Source organism: Carettochelys insculpta, chromosome 3 (genome assembly GCF_033958435.1).
Source record: "Carettochelys insculpta isolate YL-2023 chromosome 3, ASM3395843v1, whole genome shotgun sequence".
NCBI lineage: Eukaryota > Metazoa > Chordata > Testudines > Carettochelyidae > Carettochelys > Carettochelys insculpta.
Genome location: NC_134139.1, coordinates 203,328,319 through 203,349,421, shown reverse-complemented (window position 1 = coordinate 203,349,421; position 21,103 = coordinate 203,328,319). Strand labels below are relative to the sequence as shown.

Sequence of the window (21,103 nt, the reverse complement as noted above, 5' to 3'; positions counted from 1 at the left end):
CAATCAGAGGTCAGAAGGCTTATATAAAAGGAGTTACAAGGTTTTAATGCATTGTTCCCTGGTTAGGAGCAGAGAAGGAAATGGGGACACTTCTCCTTGACCATAGGCTCCTTGCATGTAATTGGTGTTTGTGGCAAGCTGAACTCACATGTAGATTTGGTGAAGAAGAGCTTGGGGCTGTTGGCCCTGAGCTAAGGATGGAAATAAAATGCCTAGTAGGAAGTGATGCAGGCAAAGAGCAGCAAAGAACTGAACACTATATGGCTCAATATGGGTTTCTTCTATTAATTTTTAAGCCCTGAGCTATGAAGAAGAGAAATGGGATGATCGTCAGAAATATCCTCCAAAGACTTGTTCAGAAGGAACATATTGTACAGTATTATAAATGCACTTGCAGTAAAAAAAATTTGTTTTGTATTATAATAACAAAAATGCCTATGATAGAGAAAAGGCTCCCTCTACCAGGAAAACAGAGTTAATTCTAACTCAGGGCACCTGTCCCCAAAAACAGGTGCTTAGGGAAGATAATGAGGCAGGGATATAGAATGCAGGCTAATCAGTTTCCTCAGCTGGATGTCAGGAAACACCATAAAGATAGCTAGCTGCTTAAGAACCAGCAAAGCTGTGAGAGGGAATCTATATTAACTTACTGTAGGGTTGAGGTGATAGTTTAGATAGTGGTTTTCTTGGTTTTGATTTTTTTTTTTGGCTTGTGAAGGCTGATTTGTTGTTACAACTACTGCCTGCTAAATGCTTAGAGGAATAAAAAGCCTTAAGGAGTAACGAGCTACCTGAAGAATTGTCTTATTTTAGGTATTCAACCTGTTGTGTTATTTTTCTTGACGTGTTGGGTGTTGCACAACCTCACGCTTCCACAGACCATATGAATAACACAACAAGGTGAGAGAAAATGTGACAAAATGACCAATTGCTGCAGATGGAGCAGTTGCTGCTGTCCAATGTATTGCTGAAGTAATAGCAAGAGGCAGTGGAATAGCTTCAAGTAGGTCACAGTGCATATGGTGGAGTGAATGGGACCACTCTAACTGAAAAAACAGTCATATCTCACACCATGCTTATTGGTGGGAGGAACTGCTCTCTGTTGGAGAACACTGGCAATACCACTCTTTTCCTATAACTACAGGGGAGTTAACAGGCCACTTCCCTTTCTATGGTACTGTACAATATGTGCTAATTATGCTAAATTATCTGTTCTGTATTGTATTTAGCTGTGAAACTTTCCAATTAATTTCTCAGGCCTGAAGCCTGGAAAGCATGTCTTCCTTACCAACAGAAGTTGAACCAATAAAAAGTATTACCTTCCCCTGCATTGAATAGCAACAGAGAGGTTGCCATGTTAGTCTGTATTCTAATCATACAAACCAGCAGTCATGTAGCACTTTAAAGGCTAACAATCATGGAGTGGGCCATTCTGTTAATGACCTGAAGGCTTGCAACTTAGTGAAGAGGAATTTTCACAACAGATTGGAAAGAGAGGCTGCTGAACTCTTTTATATTCAAATTCAACACATTAACACATGGCTTGAATGGGGATGGGAATTTTTTAGATCATTATAGGGGCTCTTTTGCATAGTTGGCTTAATCTAATTCTTGACTCCCCACCCCACCTTCTGCCCTTCTACTCTGATTTGCTCACCTTGATAATATTTTTGTGATCTGTCAACCCTGAATACTGTTTTTAGTTCTCTGTGCCTCAAATATTGAGTCTGTTCTGGTATGGCTATGATCTGAAGAAGTGGGTCTGTCCCATAAAAGCTCATATCCTAATAAATTATTTTGTTAGTCTTTAAAGTGCTACTTGACTGTTTTTCTGTAATCATTTATTAGGTGATGAGCTTTCATGGGCCAGACCCACTTCCTCAGATCTCACTTTCCCACCTTGTCTCTCTAAAACCAAACATGGCATTTAAACTCCCTTCATACCTATTGGGGGAAGCTACTTGGAAATGGAAGTTAGGTGATTAATATCAACACAAAATATCCAGACTAGATTTGATAAGCCTCAATGATCAACACTATTGTAACTGGCTGAAAAATAGGGAGATTAGAGGGTCTTTGACTCAGGAGTGGTGCAGCAATTTAGGGAGATCTGCAGGTGATGGATGAAATTGGAATCTTATGTGGCTGGGAAGTGGCAGCATTTGTTCTGTTAGAGTAGCTTACTATTATCTGTCTAATTAAATGCCAGGAGTGGATCTGTTGCTATGGGGGGAGCCAGGAGAAGCAAACTGTCTGTCTTGCAGGAAAAGGGTGCAGGGCAGCCTATGGTGCTAAACTCAGGAGGTCCAAGGGCCTCAGACTGGAGGATGTGATAGGTGGGTTGTGTGTGAGTGATCCAGTATAACTTTCACCCTGCTAAGGGGATGGAGATGGGGTTCTGTCTGTGGTTGCAGTAGCCATGCTCTGAGGAATAGCCACTGACTTCTAAGTTTGCCAGGAGGTACTCAATCCCCCCGTCCACCCTCACTCCTTCCCTGCCTTCTCCCATGAGCATGCCTCATCCTGATTTCTCCCTCTCCCTCCTGGAGACTGAATGATGTAAATCAGCTGTTTGCAGGGCTCCATACTGCTGGGAGGAGGGGTGAGGAGTGGGTAAGCACAGGGCTGCCAGTATACAAGAGGTGCAAGGGGATGAGGCAGAGGGAGGCAACCTGGGCTCCCACTAATTTTTTCCTATGGGTACTCTAGCCCTGATTGGGGTGTTAGAAGAGGTGTGGTCTCTGAACTGTAGCTGTAACTGACTCTGAACTGACAAGTGTTTTGTGTGGGAAAGGGGTCTGAACTGAGTTAGGATACAATGGGGAGTGTAGCTCTGGGAGGGAACTTAAAACTGGAGCAGGGAGTTGGGCTCTGGGACAGGACTCAGAGCTGGAGCATTGGAGGGGGTCAGGCTGTGGTCTTTGGCTGGGCAGCTGTGTCCTGGCTAGGGAGGGTACTCTGGACTGGGGTATGTGAGGGGGTCAGGGCATTGCATCTGACCAGGCAGTGCTTACCTTGGGCAGCTCTGTGTCCTGGTTGACAGCACAGTGGGCCTAAGGCAGGTTCTCTGGCTGTGTACCACTCCTGGAAGTAGGCAGCACATCCCTGCAGCGAGCCCCTAGATGAATGCTTGGGGGCGGGGGGTTGCAGGTGGCTACAGGTGGCTCTATGCATTGTCATTGCCTGAAGGTAACACCCCTGCAGATCCATTGGCTGCATTTTCTTGGGCAATGGGGGCTACAGAGTCATCGCATGGGGGGGGGGCATGTGTGGAGACCCCCTTGCCCTGGGGCTACAGAGCAGGGGGTTAGGAAGGGCAGGCCTGACTTAGCCCTGCTCTGCCACTGGCTTGGGGGCTTGGCTTCAGGAACCGTGGGGAGACGGCAGACGGTGACCCCGCTTGGATGTACTCCCGCATGGCGTGACCGCGACTTCCCAGTGCTGCTGGGATGACCCTGGAAGGCCGCTCACCACGAAGCGGCGGGAGAGGGTGGGCGACGGGCCTTGGGAAGCCCCGGCCTGCATGGGGAACGTGGGCACTGCGTGGGGTGGCGGGGGTGACCCAGGGTCTCCAACAGGGGATGGGGCCCCTCAGCCAGGGCTGGTTGGAAGGGGGGAAAGGGGTGGTGGGAAGCAACCCCCAGGCCCTGCAGGGCGCGTGGCGGGAGCGGAGGCTTGAGCTGAGGGCAGCCTCGTGCTGGCAGTGGGGGCAGGGCTGTGCCCACCCCCCTTCCATGGGCCCCTTTACCAAGATGGCGGCGGGCTCACTCCCGGCCCCGAGGGGCGGTGGCGCCGCCCTGGAGGCTGGAGGACCCCACGGGGGCGGGGGGGGGGAGGGCAGCGGCCGGGGCCAGGCCGCGGGTGGGACGGGCAGAAAGATGGCGGCAGCCGCCCGCGCCGAGAGCGGCTGAGGGGGAGGGATCCGCGCTCGGCCGCGGCGGCGACACCGCCCCCCGCTCGGCCCCGCCCCGTCCCGCCGGGAGGGAGGGAGAGAGACGGAGCCCGGGCCCCGCAGCCAAGCAGAGCAGCCGGAGCAGGGGGCCCCGGGCGCCCAGGAGCCCCACAGCGGGAGCCGGGGCCCCAGCAGCACCAGCGGCGGGAGCCCCTCGGGGCCGCCCCCCTCCGTGTGCCGGGGGAGTCGCTGTCGCCCCTCGCTAGCTCCGCCGAGGGCAGGCCGGAGGCGGCGGCTGTCACCAGGCGGCGGTGGCGGCAGGTGAGCGGAGCCCGGCCGGACTGCAGCTGTCAGGGGGCCGGGCACAGGGGGGCGGCGGCGGCAGCGGGGCCCCATTGCGGCCGGCGGAGCTGGGCGGGGGGGTCCTGCGCGGGGGAGGGGCTGGGGCCCCGGGCTCGGCTCGGCTCGAACTGAAGAAGCGTCGTGGGGGGGGGGCAGCGTCTGATCCCCTCCCCCGGCGGAGCGGGGGGCCGTATCTAGGGCACGGGCACCCTGGTCTTTATGGAGCCCGGGGAGCGGGGTGGGGGTGTTCTCCCTTCCCCCCAAGCTGGGCTGAAGCTGTGCTGGGGCTCGGGCCCCCTCCCCTTCGGGAGTGCGGGGAGGACGGGGGGGCTGCTCCCAGGGCCGAGGCAGCGCCCGCAATCGGGGCCACTCGCGCGGTCCTGGGGGCAGAGTGGGGAGGGGGCTGGGCGGTATTTTGAAGTTGCTCAGCTGGACTCTGGCCAGGAACTGAGTCTCCTCTGCGGGGTGGGGGGTGGGGGGGTCTGCCGGCCTTGCGGGCGGCTTTCCGGGGTGCAGCGTGCGCCGCCCCGCGTGTCTTGGAGGGGCTGGCTGGGCAGAGAGCCTGGAAGGAAGGTCTGTTCCTGCTTTGGAGATGGGGGGCTGGATGGGGGGGTGCAGCCCCTTTTGGGCTCCTGTACAGCAGCAGTTGGGGGGTGGAGGGGGGGAAGGAGGGGTGATCTCCTCCCCCGATCCAATCCAGGCCCGTCCCTTCTGGAATATTTTGCGTGTGGAGATTTTTTCCAAAGTTGATTGGAAAAGTAAAGGGAGCCGCGTTTTCCCCTCCTGGCGTCCCTGCGAGGGAGGAACGGGAGCTGTAGGGAATGACTTTGTCATGGTTCTGTAAACATGGCTGAAGGGGAGGGAATGGGGGTTGTCAGTGGGGTGTAGCTGCGCGCAAATGGGGGGGTTGTGGTGGTCACGCAGCAACAGGGAGCTGCTGAAGCCTCTGTTGCAGGGACAGTGGGCTGGGGGAGGGGAAGACGCTTCATTCGGTTGCCTTTTAAATGACAGCTCTTTGTTTGCATCTTCTAATCAGTTGCGTTATTGCACCAGCACTATTGCGTTCGGTTGTGCACGTTAAATTTTGGTTTACATGTTAAATTTCTAAGAGGAAAAACAAATAATACCTGTAGTTTCTTGGTTAGAGGAAATCAAGATGGTAATGTGGTATCAAGTAGCTTTTAGTGTAATTGGAGCTGAAAAGATGGCTCAGTCATTATGCATTTTGTTTGGAAAAAGCAGCCAACAGTCTGAGTAAAAGATGTGCATGGTGCTTACTGCTGTTCTCGAGTGTGTGTGGAGACTGATTTTGAAGCCCTTGCTTTTTTACCTGTCAGCAGCTGAGTTGCCCTAAATTTTGTCAGTTTCTGTCCTAGAAACCTGGACTATGAGCAGATACTGTGTAAGTGTCAACCCAGGAGTTCCAGTTGGAGGTAAGGGGGTTGTGTAGCTAGTAGAATGACATTTAGTTATATAGAAGCAGTGACTGAGAGGCAATTTTCTTCCAGTGTAGGCTGCTAGACACACGAAAATCCCTGGTTTCTTAGGTGCATGTTGACCTTTCAGTAGCTGAGAGTTGGATTGCCGTTATGATGATGTTGTATGTTTGACATTTTAATTATTGCGCTGCATTTTACTATAATATGTGTGTGGGCTGGGATGGGGTACTGGGTGCTGGGACCTAAAGCGCTAGAGAGTTGGTATATAAAAGTTTACCAACATACACAGTGGATGTTAACTGTACAGGCCAAGATGATGGCATAACCAAAAAGGGGAACACAGCAAGGAGCATTATAGAGCTGAAAATTTGTAATGTAGGTTGTTTTAGTGTGCACTGTCCTTAAAATACTGGTCTTAAGATCTTGCAGTCCTTATGTTGATAGTTTTACACTTACAAACACAACCTAGCTTATATGGGGTTGTGGGAAATGTAAATCTCTAAATTGGTATACCTGACAAATACAGCTGATAAGTGTGTTAGTGGATTTAAACTAAAAGTAAAATCCCCATTTTTTCTTTTCCTGTTCCAATCCAGGGACTGTAGTATATTTTTCACTTGTCACAATCTTATGGGAGGGTATACATGTTGTTACTTTGTGCCTCTGACAGCTGTTTATATAGTAGCAACAGCAACTGTATGCACAGTTTCTCCAGTTTTAGCCTCTTGTAAAGCAATAGAGGAAAAAAATAGGAAAAGGCGATTTGTAAATTCAGAAATTTCAGAGAAGGTCTCAGGAACTATCTGAAACTACGTTTAACTGAGTTTTTGAAATGATCGGAGTTCAAGTTGTCCCTTTCAAAACTAACTGAACCACCTATTGATGATAAACTACAGAAGTGGGTCTGTCCCACGAAAGCTCACCAAATAAACTATTTTGCTAGTCTTTAAAGTGCTACTTGACTGCTTTTTGTTTTGACAGTGTATAGACTAGCACGGCTTCCTCTCTGTTACTACAGTAGTAACCTCAGCAATATTATACCTGTCTTAAGAGCCTGTGGCCATGATTGAAATGATACGATCTTGACTGGTTTGCTCAAGTTAAGTATTTATTGTCTAGAAATATGCTGCTAAACAACATAGCAGCAGCATAATCCTTGCTTTCAAAACAAGTGCGCTTCACAAAAAATCAAGTGTGGTTAGAATACTAATAATTAAGACATTTATTTCTCAGTCATTTTCAGTTTGATTTAGTTATGGGGTTAGTGTGGTGGTTTTTCCCTATAACTTGCCCTCTACTGTGAACGCTGTAAGAGAAATATTCACAAATGTATGACTAATTCGTGTAATTAGTCATGCAACTTCCATTGTAGAATTATTGGTTTAGTAATTCTATCAGTTTATATTCTAATGTCTTGATTTAGAAATATATGTGCACATTGCCGAGACTTCAGTCTCATAACATTCTTTTTATGCCGTATATCTATAAATGCTTGAAACCTTTAGGATCATTAGATATCCTTAACTATATAAACATTTTGATAATGAGCAGATCTGTTGGAGATCACCACCTTGTTGGCTACTAATTCAAGAGTGTAAATTTGCATGAATCGTAGGAGGATTGTTAAAAGTTAAGGTGTGAGTATTGCTACTAAAATATCTTCTCTCTTATGTAAGTAATTTGCCAGTTGAAGAGCATTAATTGATTTTTTTTTAAAGAATAAGCAAGCTATTTTTTGCTTGGTTCCTCACTCTTTGCAGCAGTGATATTAATTGCCTTTACAAAGGGAAGGAATAAAGAGTAGTGTTTAAAGTTAGATTGAAATCTTGTTTTTAAAAGAGGAACAGGGAGTAAATGTTAAATCAAGCCTGCCCAGAGCCCACTAAGTCTTATAGCCACCCCTGCCATGTTACAAAGGACAAATTCAAACAAAAATTGTATTGGTTTATTTAAAAACTAGATCAAACAGGGCAGTTGTAGATAACAATAATTAATACTTAAGGTCTGGCGTAAGGAGTAATATTAAAATGGTGCAGCTTTGCTTGAAACTTTGTGTCTGTTTAAACTCTGTTATTAAGCAGAGATGAGAGTAGTGCCAGGCCAAGTTGCATCAGTATAACACAATACCCCTTGTTAAACAGGCTTTCATTCTGTGTAGACTGGCTTTAATGTGTTTCCAGGACTCTGTGGACTGCCCTGAACACAAAATATGTCAGTTTAAGTAAAAACATGATTAAAAAACAGATTTAGTTAAGACAATACTTCTTGGTGTGTGAACACCTTTAAAATCAGTTCAGATTTGCTTATTGGTTTCGTTTGCCCCTATAAACTAATAGGAGCAAGCTGAACTGACAGCCGGTTTTTAATTAATGTGTTGTCCACACAGGGCTTTGCCTTGGTCTAACTAAACCTGTACAAGTTTGTGTGTGTAATTCAATGATTGTACAAATGTGCAGTGTCTCTTGAACTCTCCTGGAAAGTAAATTTGTATGATTCTGAATTGCAAAATATGGGTGTTGCCTATGATTAAAGTAAGATAACTTCTAAAATGAAACTGGGGTGGCTTCTACCCTCAGTATACGTTGCTATTTACCTGGCATTCAACGTCCAGTGATTGAGCCTCCGGAGTTCGATTTTCTCCCCCGCCCCTCGTCTCTTTGAAGACACAGCAAAATTTGTTAGTTTTGGTCTCTGATATCTAAGTGTCTTGAAATATATCTATAAGACAGGCTGCTTAACGAAGAACAAGATCTCTTAAACTTGATCACCTTTTTCAGTTTTTTTATAATATGTTTAAAAATCCAATTAGCTGATTTGGGCGGAAAGAAGGGAAGAAATCAGCCTTGCATGTGTTTTGTGTGTTTGTGATGTCTTGAATAAGGAACATTTTCCCAAGCTATAGTAACAGAGAGGAAGCTGTGCTAGTCTATGGACTATCAAAACAAAAAGCAGTCAAGTAGCACTTTAAAGACTAGCAAAATAGTTTATTAGGTGAGCTTTCATATCCCACGAAAGCTCACCTAATAAACTATTTTGCTAGTCTTTAAAGTGCTACTTGACTGCTTTCCCAAGCTGTTTCTTTTTGGTCATGTGTTGGATTGGGATTCAGGGTACTCTGCCTTGGAGCTCTGTGAACTGAAAATGATGATGTGTTAAGAGACTTAGGCTACATCTACATTACTGCAGAAGATCAATTGCTCAGGGTAGACTTTTCATACAACTTTTAACAGAACACATTTCAAGTTGAGTTAAATACTTAGAATCATAGACTCCTAGGGCTTGAAGAGACTTGAAAGTAGTGGTTTTGATGGAAATAGAAAAAAGTGTCAACCTCTTCTGATTTGTCATTTCCAACCAGTTTATATCTCAAATCAGATTGTAAAAATTGTGGGTGGATTTAATGTTAATGAAAGCTAAGAAGTTAACATTACCAAGAGGTGAACCTGATGCAGGCTTGAGTGTCCCAATTTAATTTCTTCTCATGTGAGTTTCTTAATTCTGACCCATGGTATTCTAGGACGGCATCTTCTCCCCTCATCTACCACTGCATATCAATACTGACTTCTGTTTCAGCAGTGACCCCTCCCTGAGTAGAGGGACTCCTAATCAAATGGCTTTGGGAGGTTATTTATGGTGTGGGCCAATATCCACTAGTGTGCTTTAAATGAATGCTCTAACCTGATTTTCACTTGTGACACAGTTGACTCAGAGGTGAAAAGCAAACACAAAGACTGTTTAATGACAAAGGACGTTGTGTTAAGGTTCAAGGAATGACAGCTGGTCACTTTGAAACCATTTATACCTCGTAGATCATACAGCATTCTTGCTTGTGTATGTAAGTATAAGTTTAATTGTAGAACACTTTTTGTAGAATATTGAGTATAAAATCTGAGCTTTTGCAGTAGGCTCATCTCAGTTTACTGAACAGCTTTGCGTCAAGTCCAACTGTGTGTTTAAAAATGCAATGCCTGATTCTGTACTGCGTTATTTAGAATTTCTTGGCATGGATTTCACACGTGAAGGGATGTTTTACATGTCTCCAAATGACATGTTAAGAATATTGTTATATAGAACAAATGTGAGCCGCTGCTGGAAAAAAATACACCTATTACATGAGTGGGCAATAACTTTTTTCATGGGGAGGGACACTCAGAATTTTGGTAAGGTGTCCCAGGCTGCACTTTTCTATTATATGAACAGTACTGGTGTGGAGTATGGGCTGGCCTTTGTCTGCAGGAGGTAGCACTGGGCAGGGGATTTGGGTACAGGAGGTGTGCTGTAGGGTCTTGGAGAGGGTTTTGGTGCAGGGAGAGGTTCTGACCTGGGTCAGGGGTATGGGGCTGAGTTCAAGTTCTATAAGGGAGTTTGGATGGAAGTGCGAGGGGGTCTGTTCTGGAGTGCAGATGCAGGAGGGAATTCCAGTCAGCAGACTGGGATGTATGAGACAGTGCAGGGTCTGGGAAGAGTTGGGTTGTGGAAGCGGGTGTGAGGTGCAGGTTCTAGCCCTGCCTGGGAGGTGTTCACTGTAGTTGGCTCCAGGCCATCAGGCTCCCTGCATGCCATGGTGGCCCCAAGGCCCATGCCTCTCAAAGCTGCCCACTGCTGCTCTGTGCACCTCTTTGGGGTAAGGTTAGCAAGTCTCTGTGTGATTCCCCTGCTTGCAAACACTGCCCATGCAGTTCTCATTGGCCAGTTTCCAGCCAGTGGGAGCTGTGAGGATTGTGTTGGGCTGGGGGGAAGGAAGGAGCATGTGGAGACCTGCCTTTCTATCCCAAGGAGCATGCAGGGACATGCTTGCTGGTGGCAGACAGCTGCTTCTGGGAGTATCAACTGGCCAATGGCAGGCAGGTAGGCGGGCAGGCAGACTAGCTGAATGCTCTGATGTGCAGTGGGACTTTCCTCTGGTCCTTGGCCAGAGGGTTCGTGGTGGGCCAGAGGAAAATACTTTGTTTTTTTTTGGTCACAGTAAAACTGGTCTTTGCAGGCCTCAGACTTTTGTCTTATTAACTCATTTTTAACAGGAATAAAATGAATTAGTTCTCTTTGCTTTTATGGGGTTTTGTGTAGCCTAAGAGCATGAACAGCCTGCATTTCAGAATAGCCTCAGTATTTTTGCTGGTCTGCAAATGCTGCGTAGTCCTTAGACTACATTCTGTTATATTTATGCTATATAATTTATAAGAAAAAAAGGTCCTCTCTTTTTTGATTTCTTTCAAAACTTTAGGCACCCAAAAAGTTTTGTTCTAAAGTTACATATCAGATCCATAGTTCAATACTAGCTGGCCTGGCTTTCAGAAGTGTTGACCATCTAGTGAATTCAGTGGGAGCTGTGGGTGCACGGTCTCTCTGAAGACAAGAACACTTTTAGTCCTTAACTCTAGGCACCTCGCGTTTACAGGCTTGTGTTAAGGTTATAATGGTTGCAGTCCTTTGCAAAACCTCATATGAATAAAAATGTTTTCGTGACTCTAAAAATGTCACTGAAAGCAGTATTTGGTGTTAGTTTTTGTTCTTTTGCAGTGTTGGAAATAAAAACACAACTGTGTAGTACTGTAATACATGGGGAACTGTACATAGAAAGTAAAACTGAGCAGTCTAATTTCACTTTTCAAAATAGTGAAGTTGAAAAGTCAAATCACTTTAGTGCTTCCAAAACCTCGGATAAAGGCACCTCACTAACTGCATTTTGTTTTGGGACCACATTTATCTCTTCTCTCTTTCTCAGTTGCCCTGCTCCATCTTGCATCTCCAGCTGGTTTCTCTCTCTCCATGGCTGAGGAGGGTTGCCAACCCTCCTGGATTGTCATGGAGTTTCCTAGAATAAAAGACTAATCTTTTGTTAAAGATTGTCATGTGATGCAACCTCCAGGAAAACGTTCAACTAAAATTGGCAACCCTGTGGCTGGGCTGTGATTGCTGTCAGTTAGCTGATTGTTGGCTAGCTGGTGACAGCTGCTTCCTCTGTGCTTTTGATGCTACCTGGCTCTAGTGCCTATGCCACTGTTAGCTGCCCAGAGGATGAGAGAGTAGTATCTGGATGGTGATGGTGATAGCAGCAGCACAGAGGAAGTGGCTGGAGCTAGAGGGAGGGCAGTCAGCAACCTCTCTGTGTCTTGCTTGTGCCACAGAGGCACTTCCTCTGTGATGGTACAACTGCTGTTGTCTGAATCAGCTGCTCTGGAGGAAGGGAGAGCGTGTATGATGGGGTACAGGAGTGCTTCCGGGACACACAGGGTGGGTGGACTGTTGATTGTCCACTCGCTGACTCTGGCTACTCCCTCTGCTGCTGTCTGGATCTCTCATTTCACAGTGCTTCCTTTTGCCCAGGAAAAGTTATACCCTGAAAGGTGGGGTGATGGGTGTGACCAACCTAGACCCTTCCCATGACCGACTGGTAGATCTGGACCTATCACGTGGAGAATGTGGAACTCGGAGGCCCAGATCAGAAAAAGTAACACCACCTATCTTGCATTTTTAGTCTTTTGCAGAAGATGATTTAAATTCCTTCATTGCATTTAAGATTAAAGTATTTAAAAACGAATAAACAAGCCAAAGTGCAGTACATCTAAAGAACGTATTCTGACATGCAGGGAAATCTGGACCAAATTCTGCTTTTGTTACTCACTTGAGTAGTCTTGATTCTGAGTCCTGTTGGCTTTGTGATTATGGAAGGCGGGCTTGGCTCTGCTGTCTTTACTTCATAGGCATCTCGGATCTGTATCCATGTTGGTAACAGGTGCAGGTTGAACCTGTCTAATCCAGAACACTCTTGTCTGGAAACATCCATAATCCAGCATGATTTTTGTTAGCCGGACAGCTACTTATCATGAATGTGGCTGAGTTTCTGCAGTCTCATAAAGTGTGTTTCCGGCCGCCAGTCCTGGCTCTCTGTTCTATGCTGTTACTTTGCCGTAAATTAGGCCTAAATGTCTTCTAAAAGCCAAGTAAGCAGTGGAAGTGTTGGTAATGCTGCTAAACTACACTGGCCTCCGGTAGTCTGGTAAATTCTCCCATCCAGCACTGCTCAGGTCCTGAGGATGCTGGATTAGAGATGTTCAACCTCTATTGTAATGCTTGATCAATTTCTTTACCTTAGTCTGTAACTGTCTTTTGTATTAAAAGGAGATCTGGTAACTATCCTATATTTAGGTTACCTAATATTTCTCCATGATTCTAAAGAGAAGCTTTAATGCCTCCATTGTTTGCACCAGGGGAAAGCCTATCAGGGTGGAAAGGTGCTTTTTCTTTTTGTGAAATGTTAAGTCACTCTGTCAGGACTTATCTAAAGCAATAACAGTTTGTGTATGTAATATACCAGTATAGTGAAAGCTGTACAATCCCCCTCAGTGCTTGCCTTCGTTAGTAAAAAGGGGTGTGTTGAAATTCTAGTGAAGTCAAGCCAGTTCATCGTTTTTACATGAGATAAGTTGTCAATCATAGGGTTTGCCTCTTAGTATCTCACCCTGTTTTGGAGGAGGCCATGGTTTATCTTGATATGCTGAGTCATGTGACTACTACAAACTGCCCATCAGCATCAGGATTTTAACTCAACTAGCAATTTTCCCCTCCCTTCCCCCCAATTGAAGACACCCAGCTAACAGGGACACAGTTATATTCCTTCATGGGAATACCATTTTATCAGTGTAATACAAACAGAGAAATGCTATCGTGTTTAGTGTAAGGCCTTGCTTTGCTGTACCAACCCACCTCCCTTTTCTTTTCCCAACCCCTGGAAGAAGCTATATGAGGAGGTGATTATTTAGGTTGCAAACTTAAACACTGAAAAGTTAGGAAGTGCCAGACTTATGCAAATATCGGTTGTCCTTAATGACATCACTTTTCCCATGGGACCCCTGCTGCATTCAGTGTACAAGTTTGGTAACAGTAGGGCCGGATTCAGGTTGCACAGACAACTGAATCGGGCATGTTGTATGTTTTGTGTGGTTAATGTTGCAACCTAGATAATACTCTTTGAATATAGTTTTTTGTTTGTAATACCCTTGTGAATAAGGAAGTAGCACTCCCATTTTTCAAATGAGGGACTTTGGTGCAGAAGTTGAGCTGCTTGCCCACGTACCAGGGTTTTCTGCCAAAGGAGAAGAGGCACTTGACAGACTAAAATATTCTCAAGTGTTCAGTATGTGACTAGAAGCCTTGTGATCATAGAGGTTGATTTATTAGGTTGGTGTAACTCATGAATTTGCCAGTGTACCTCAAGAGAGTTAGATCTAGAAGGAACCCTTCATCATTGGCAATTAACTCATCTGTAACAGTAGTGCTTATGGATTTATGACTGGCACCTGATCACCCTCATTCTGCAGACCAACTGTACTTCTCAGTGATTTCTAAATTGATTTTATACATAACACACAAATGTGCAGAGCACTCTAGCCATGTGGGAGGACTCTGACTTGAAAATCATTGTTATTGCTGTAGAACATGCCGCTGCAGAGATGCTGGGTATTCCTCCTGTGTGATGTTGCATTGTTTATCAATTCTTTTCGTGAGGCCTTATCTTAAAATCAATTTTAAAAGCATGTTTAATTGTTCAAATACTTTCAAAGGTGGATTTATATTCCTGATACTGGCACAGACCTATATGCTTAGGTTTGGAAGGATTAGGTTGTTGTGTTTTTTTTTTTTTAATCAATGATCAAAATTAACAGATAGGTGAAGGGGGAAAATCAAAGAGAGTAGAGTTCCATGTGTTTTGTAATGCTGGAGTCAAATTATTGTAATTTCTTGCATCCATGAAAACTTAAATCAATGAATGAAAAAATACTTAAACTTGATATTATCCAGTAAGGTTATAAAAGTAAAATACAGTTCTGACAGGCCTGTGTATATTGTCATTTGGCCTTTCTACATGCATTTGGTAAATTTAAAAAGAAGCAAATCAAAATATTTAAATAAATAATCTAACGGATAGTTACATCACATGTAGATTTCATTATGCATAGCTTTTAAAATGCATGAAAAATTGACAGAATTTTGCTAAGCAGGAAATATTTTCTTCCTTTAGTCTGTCAGGCTGGCTAGGAATAGTGTATTACTAAATCTACCAAAAATCTGCTGAAAGCATCAGTTGTGATCTTCTGTAAGGACACTCCCTCTAGAGTCACCCCTTTCTGCCATGCAACAAGTAGAGGTTTGTAGTTAAACTTGCATCTTTTGAAATGTGTGTCTCTATCCAAGGATCTCAAAGTGCTGTACTAAATATTAATATAATAAACCTCAACCTTACCACATCTGAGAGAGGTAGGTAAGAATGCCCATTTCACAGATGCATGTAGACTCTTGCAGGGGCGGTCCATGTTGGAAACATGCATTGGCATAGCTCTGTCTCTCAGAAGTGTTCCAAAACCTCATCCTGAGAGACGTAGCTATGCTGATTTAACCTTCAGTGTAAACAGCACTGGGCATCCTTCTGTGAATGTGTGGATTACCTATACCAATGAGAGAACCTCTCCTGTTGCCAGAGGAAGTTTCTGTACTGGCAGTCTGTATCGGTGCAGCTGAAGCGCTGCACCTATGTCCCTTTAGCAGTTTAAGCAGGGGAATACTCTAAATATCATGCTGGAATTTTTCTAGATTTGGTCTTCTGGAGCAGATATGGCTATGCTACAGTAGCAGAGTGATGGTCTTGCAATTGTACTGGCATAGTATAGACTTTTGCTACATTGTCAGAAGAGCTTTTGATGTTGATAATCCATCTCTATGATAGGTGGGAGTTAGGCCAATGAACAAATTCTCCTTTTTGCCCTAGCTTGGCTTACCATAGGGCTCAGGCTGATCAAACTAATGGGGGGAGGGGTGTTCATTACAGCTGTAAGTCTGTTAAATAGAGGGTTTACTGCCCACCTACCCACACTGCTGCATGGCTGAAAGAGCTCCTGCTAGAGTTGCCATGTGTTCCTTCCATCAGGGATGGGACATGTATGTGAGTGCTGTCTGCCCACCGATACACCGCACCCCTGGTGGGAGGAGCATGTGGCAGCTCCAGCAATGGTTCAGGCTGCCGTGGAGTTTTTATCTGCAGTGGACCCAGTAAGACCCTTCCTTTTTTTTGGGAGGTGGAGGGTGGGTGGCTGGCTTAAGGATTTTACGGGCCGTGATTAAGCGGGATTCAGGAACAATAGGGGTGCTGGTGTAGGTCTGTTGTTCCAGAAGTCTGCTAAATCAGGGTCTGTAAAATTTGAGGATTTATTGTATATCACATAGGACAGGACCTTTTCCACATCTCTAGTTTCTCGTCTAGAGCAGGCCTTGGTCCTGCACTCTAATCACTTGTATAGTTGCACTTAATTCTTGAGCAGTTGGTGTACAATGAGTCATGTATGGCGCATGTTTACTGTAATTATAGCACTAGAAGCTTGATGTGTTTAGTAAGAGAGTCCTTTGGCTAAGTCTTCAAAAATGCCAGGAATGGAAAACAAACACAACTTGAACTGCCACTTTGTGTGTCCTTGAGTATAGCGATAAATGCCTATTTTTGCATCCTGATGAGTGATTTGTAATGGGAACCACAAGGTTAAGGGAGTTCTTTCCTCCCCCCCACCCCCCAAAACCTGTTTCAGCTTGGTGCCATTGTGAACAATTGAGTTCCTGCCAGTGCAGTAGTTTAGAGATATGTGCTTTGATTTAAACTGAACTTAATTCACATTGTCTATGTATGCACGAAAGCGATATTTTGAAAGTTCTTCTGGAAGATCTCTTCTGAAAAAAAACATCTCTTGAAAGAGCGTGTCCACGCCCAAAAAAGGCAGATTGAAAAATCAACCATCAATAAAGAGCATCCACACAGCCCCATCTTTTTTGAAACAATGAGCCAGGGATCAAAAAAATGAGGAGCAACGGGGACTCCTCTTTCGAAAAAAGGGCCCGCAGAACGTCTACCCACGCTTTTTTTTGAAAGGAGCTTTCAAAAGGAGGTGCTCTGTGTGATCCAGGAGCAGAAGGTGGCTTCCTGAAGAAGAGACGCGTTCTTTCAATTTCAGGTCCAAAGAGTACATTTTGTGTGTGGACGTTCTTTGTGGCGGTTTTTGAGAGAGGTCCTGGATTTTCCAAAAGAACTTGCTAGTGATATGTGACCATTTAGAATCCAGCCTTCAAGACAGAGTTAGTGAAACATATTCCAGTACTTACAAGGATCCCTAAAGAAGGGAGTAGTACTTCTCTCCCTAGAAATGAAGAAATAGCTAACTGGAATTCTGTGCAAATGAATAGGGAGTAGGTTTAAGGATTGTTCTGATGTGGGTCAGAGGAAGTTAGTTTCTCACTGCAATGCTAAGCATGTAAGAGGCCATTGTGTTTTTCCTTCAGTGGAAGGTATTGAGCAGGCATTAAAATAGGGAGGACCATAATTAAAAAAAGTATGTAAACCTGAAAAGCAAAACAGGAAACAAAAGCAATCTCTTTAACATACAATAGCAAACAAAATAAGCACCATAATCGCATCTTTGTCTCATGATATGCAAAAAATCTGAAGATTCACTGTAAGCCAGAAGGGAACACCATGGGCCATCTCACACACTTCTTAGACTTCAAGCTCCTTCTAAATAAGCCATGCTGGATGAAAATGGGCCAGTAACCTTCACTTGCCCTCTCTTCATAAGGTGGTAGAGATTGTTGTGTGTCCAGAGAGGGCGAAGTTGTATCTTCAACTCAGCAGTCACATAGAAGTGGTTGTCTTTATGTAAGAAGATCAGCATGCTGGAGGGGAATGAAATAGAAGCACTTGATTTACTTGGATGAAGACACTGCAATGCTTGCTAAACAGGTTAGGCTACACAGTAAACCCTTACATAGTTACATTTCTAGAAAAGCACATGTACCATAATGCATTATATGAACTAAAGAATAAATGTGGAAAATAGTTCTGTTCCTGGCATGACAAAGTTGTATATATTGGGAGTGTGGGGGCAGGCTCACGGTATGGTGGTGGGGCCAGGGAGAGGGTTTGGGGTGTTGGATCTGTAGTACACGCACTTCTGGTGGCTCCCCTGTCTGCTGTTCTGGTGGAGGTGCAGCTACATGGCTCCAAGTGCTGTCTTTGTCCTTCCATGAGTTCTGTCTGTGGATGGACTCTGCGTACAGAACTGCCTGGCCACGCTTCCACCTCTGCTAGGAGCAAAGCACGCTGTATAAAAATAGGGCACGCAACATACTAATAGATCACTGAGGGAAAATATTATGTCAAAAATGCACTGTATAACTGCATGGTATATAAGGGTTTACTGTACTTGATTACAGAGTATAAATGCTGGTAGCTGTAACCTTTCATTGGCAGAGTTCATGTTTTGAGCCTTTTGCTCTTCCTTTTCAATAGTTTTAATGGTAAGTGCCAAATGCGGGTTATCTTTCACTTCTCTCTGAAGAGACATTAACTTCTGAGAAGTGGCTCCTCTTTAATATTGAAGCCACATTAGGTCATTCTAGTGCCATCTCCAATCCTACTATAGTGTTTAAGGGCATGAACCTAAGCCACGTCTCGCTGGAGATATTAGCTATAGCCCTTCTCTGTTAAGCTGTGTGAACATGTCATGAGTTCTTTATGTGCTTCAGTTCCTGAACTTCTGTGCTATGCAGAAGAAACCTGCCATTTCTTTTAAAGGCACTTTAAAGGGAATTTCATAAGAATATAAAGAAAACGAGCTCTCCTCTGGTGATGTGGCCTCTCGTCACACATGCACATGAAACCTCCAAAGAAATAGTTCATTCCTTGCTGCTTTGAGATCAGTGGATGAGAAGTGCTATGCAAGACAAGGATATTGTTTCTCAGGGGAGGCAAATCTCTCAGATCTGATTTTTAAAGGCTCAGAATTCAATTCTTGAGGTAATTCCGGAATGTATAGTTTGAAACAACAAAAGGGTTATTACAGCACTGGTTATTAAGATGGAACAGGAGGAGGCCTCATATTTTAGTGAACACTTTCAATTTCAAGAAAAGAGATGTGACATGATTCTGGCTTGGATATTGGCTCCTTTAGGCAAGTTGCTTGTCTGTCTTTTTCCCCGTATCTGAAGTGGTGGTAACAAATACTTCACATGAATGTTGAGGGGTAAAGATAAATGATAAGCATTAATAATGCTGTTTAAAACTATGTAGCTCTCCAGTAAGAGGAAAAGAATGAATAAGTTTTTTTTGTGCTGTGGTGATGCTCTTGAGGTACTACATGCTGTCCGCACTTAGCAGTGAGATAGTAGTCAGCAGATTTTTGCAAAGATAAAATGGATTGTTTTCTCTAGTGCATGGAACTGATGCATTTTTCTGAAGAGTAATCCTTCTAGCAAAACACCCCTGTCTATTTCCAAGAGCAGACATGCAGGAATAGGCCTCCTTACCCACATTTCAAAGCCTTTGCAGCAGCCTTTGACTAGTCAGTGTACTATATATTCTGGCACTGAAATTCTGAATAGAAAGCGAATGGTCATGAGAGATCAGAGGCTAGTCTACATGTCAGATTTTGCTAGCTCAATGTTTCATTTTAAATTGTTTGGTCTTCCTGAGCAAAGCATCCATTATGACTAATATAGACTTGAGAAGGCATCTTGGGCTTAAGTCATGAGTTAACCTACGTATTTAACAATTTAATTGTGATTGTTCTGCATTTGTATAGTGACTGTCCCTCTTCTGAGAGTTTAAAATCCGGGGATAAAACATGGGGCATCAGAGAAAATGGAAAAGTGTCAATATTGTGCAATATTTCTTTTCTGCAGATGTATCTGAATACAATTGTGATTTAACTTTGAGCCTTTACTTGTTCCATATAGTGAAAATAGTTACATTTAAATTTATGAATGTTTTTGTGTAAGAACTTTGTATGGACCAGTTTCTTGTTTACTAGAAGCTTGATCATGATCAGCGTCTTGCAGACCAAATGCAGCTTGACTGAACTCATGAATTAAACATTTAATTCTGTATTTAATTCTTAATAAATGTCACTCACCCTTTTCTAACACAATAAAAACAATACATGTAAGAAGCTGAATAAGCAAATGGTAAGCTATGTACAGTAACCTCTTTCATATTGGGCATTCTGTCATCTGGAACTCTCAAATAACCAGAATTTTAACCACGTTTTCCATAAGTACACTATAATAAAAGTAAATATCAATACAGTATGTTTACAGTGTACAGTGCCACTGTTGGTAAATCAAGTGCTCTGCATACATTTTTGTTTTTCTTAATATCTAATCCTGGTTTGCTTTAGTGTTCTGTAGTGCTAATTATACCTCTCCATTATCCAGAATATTTGAAGATCTCACAACCTCCTGGTCCCAGGGCTGCTGGATATGAAAGTTTACGATAATGCCTTAAACAGACATTTATAGATAAAGCATATTTTCCTGGTTAGCAGAAGGGTACAACATTGGGAGTACAGAGTATATTTAGTTGCACATCAACATTTTTAATGACCATCCCAGGGATGTTAACAGTTAACCAGTAGGGGCTGAGCAGCTTCCCTTACCCCAGGTAGGAGGCTGTTCCAGACCCATGGAGCCCACTGTGGGGAGGGGGCCCTCCAGCGTAGCTGGAGCACCTCTCGTCCACAGTGGGCCCAAGAGTGCTGCGGGTGGAGGCATTCCAAAATGGCCCTCCCTGGGGCACACCCCCATCTTATTAATTGGGTAAAAATGACACTTGACTTGTTAACTAATTAAATGGGATTTTACGTCCGTCGACCATCCAACAAGAATAAACTTTTCTTTAGGAAAATAACAAAATTGCAAATGCAAAACGAGATTAAAATTGATGACTTAAGTCAAGGTTTCCTTCACGCTGATTAAAATCAGATTTTGATCAAAATTCGAAACAATCCGCTTGCTTTCAAACTCTGAAAGAGACCATTTTGTTAGAGATAAAATGTTTGTCAGTACTAAATATTTCATCTGAGTAAATATTTAATATAGATCCATAGTAAGATGCAGTTGGATATGTCATCAATATCGAAAGAGTTTACATGTATAAAATAAACTGCTACATCTGCTCACACATTTCTCACTGTTACTGTCAGCTAGAACAGTGATCGTAATTAGTTGGCCTATTGCAGTGCACACAGCAAGCCTCTGAGTGCAATTCCCCTGCACCTTGAAAATTAAAACTATTTTTTTTGATATATAACACTACTAAAACTGCTGGAGGCAGTGCAGGGTTGGGGTGGAGACTGACAGCTTGCAATCCCCATGTAATAACCGTCTGAGTGGTCCCAACCCGCTGTCTGGGAACCCTAACTATTGGTGTATTTGTCTGTCTGGTGATGTCTGCTACAACACACAGCCACCTACAGCTAGGGTGTAAAATCCTGGTTAACTGATTAAACCTACTGTTTAACCAGTTAACCCATTAAAGGGCTGGGGCACTGCCATGGACTGGGATGCTTCATCCATCCTGGAGCAGCTCCAGTTCCTGGCGTACCACAAGCTGTAG

At 44.1% G+C, this 21,103-nt stretch overlaps 1 protein-coding gene across 8 annotated transcripts in view; it reads left to right on the top strand.

The window, feature by feature from the left end:
- Positions 1–3,916: 3,916 nt before the first annotated feature.
- Positions 3,917–21,103, top strand: part of NCOA1 (nuclear receptor coactivator 1) — a 381,969-nt gene continuing 364,782 nt past the window's right edge. For 5 of the 8 annotated variants that reach the window (XM_074991446.1, XM_074991443.1, XM_074991444.1 and 2 more), the window contains exon 1: positions 3,917–4,213. The gene's annotated coding sequence lies outside the window, so the exon portion shown is untranslated. The remainder of the gene's footprint in view (positions 4,214–21,103) is intronic. The other 3 variants (XM_074991450.1, XM_074991449.1, XM_074991451.1) reach the window with 2 other exon arrangements.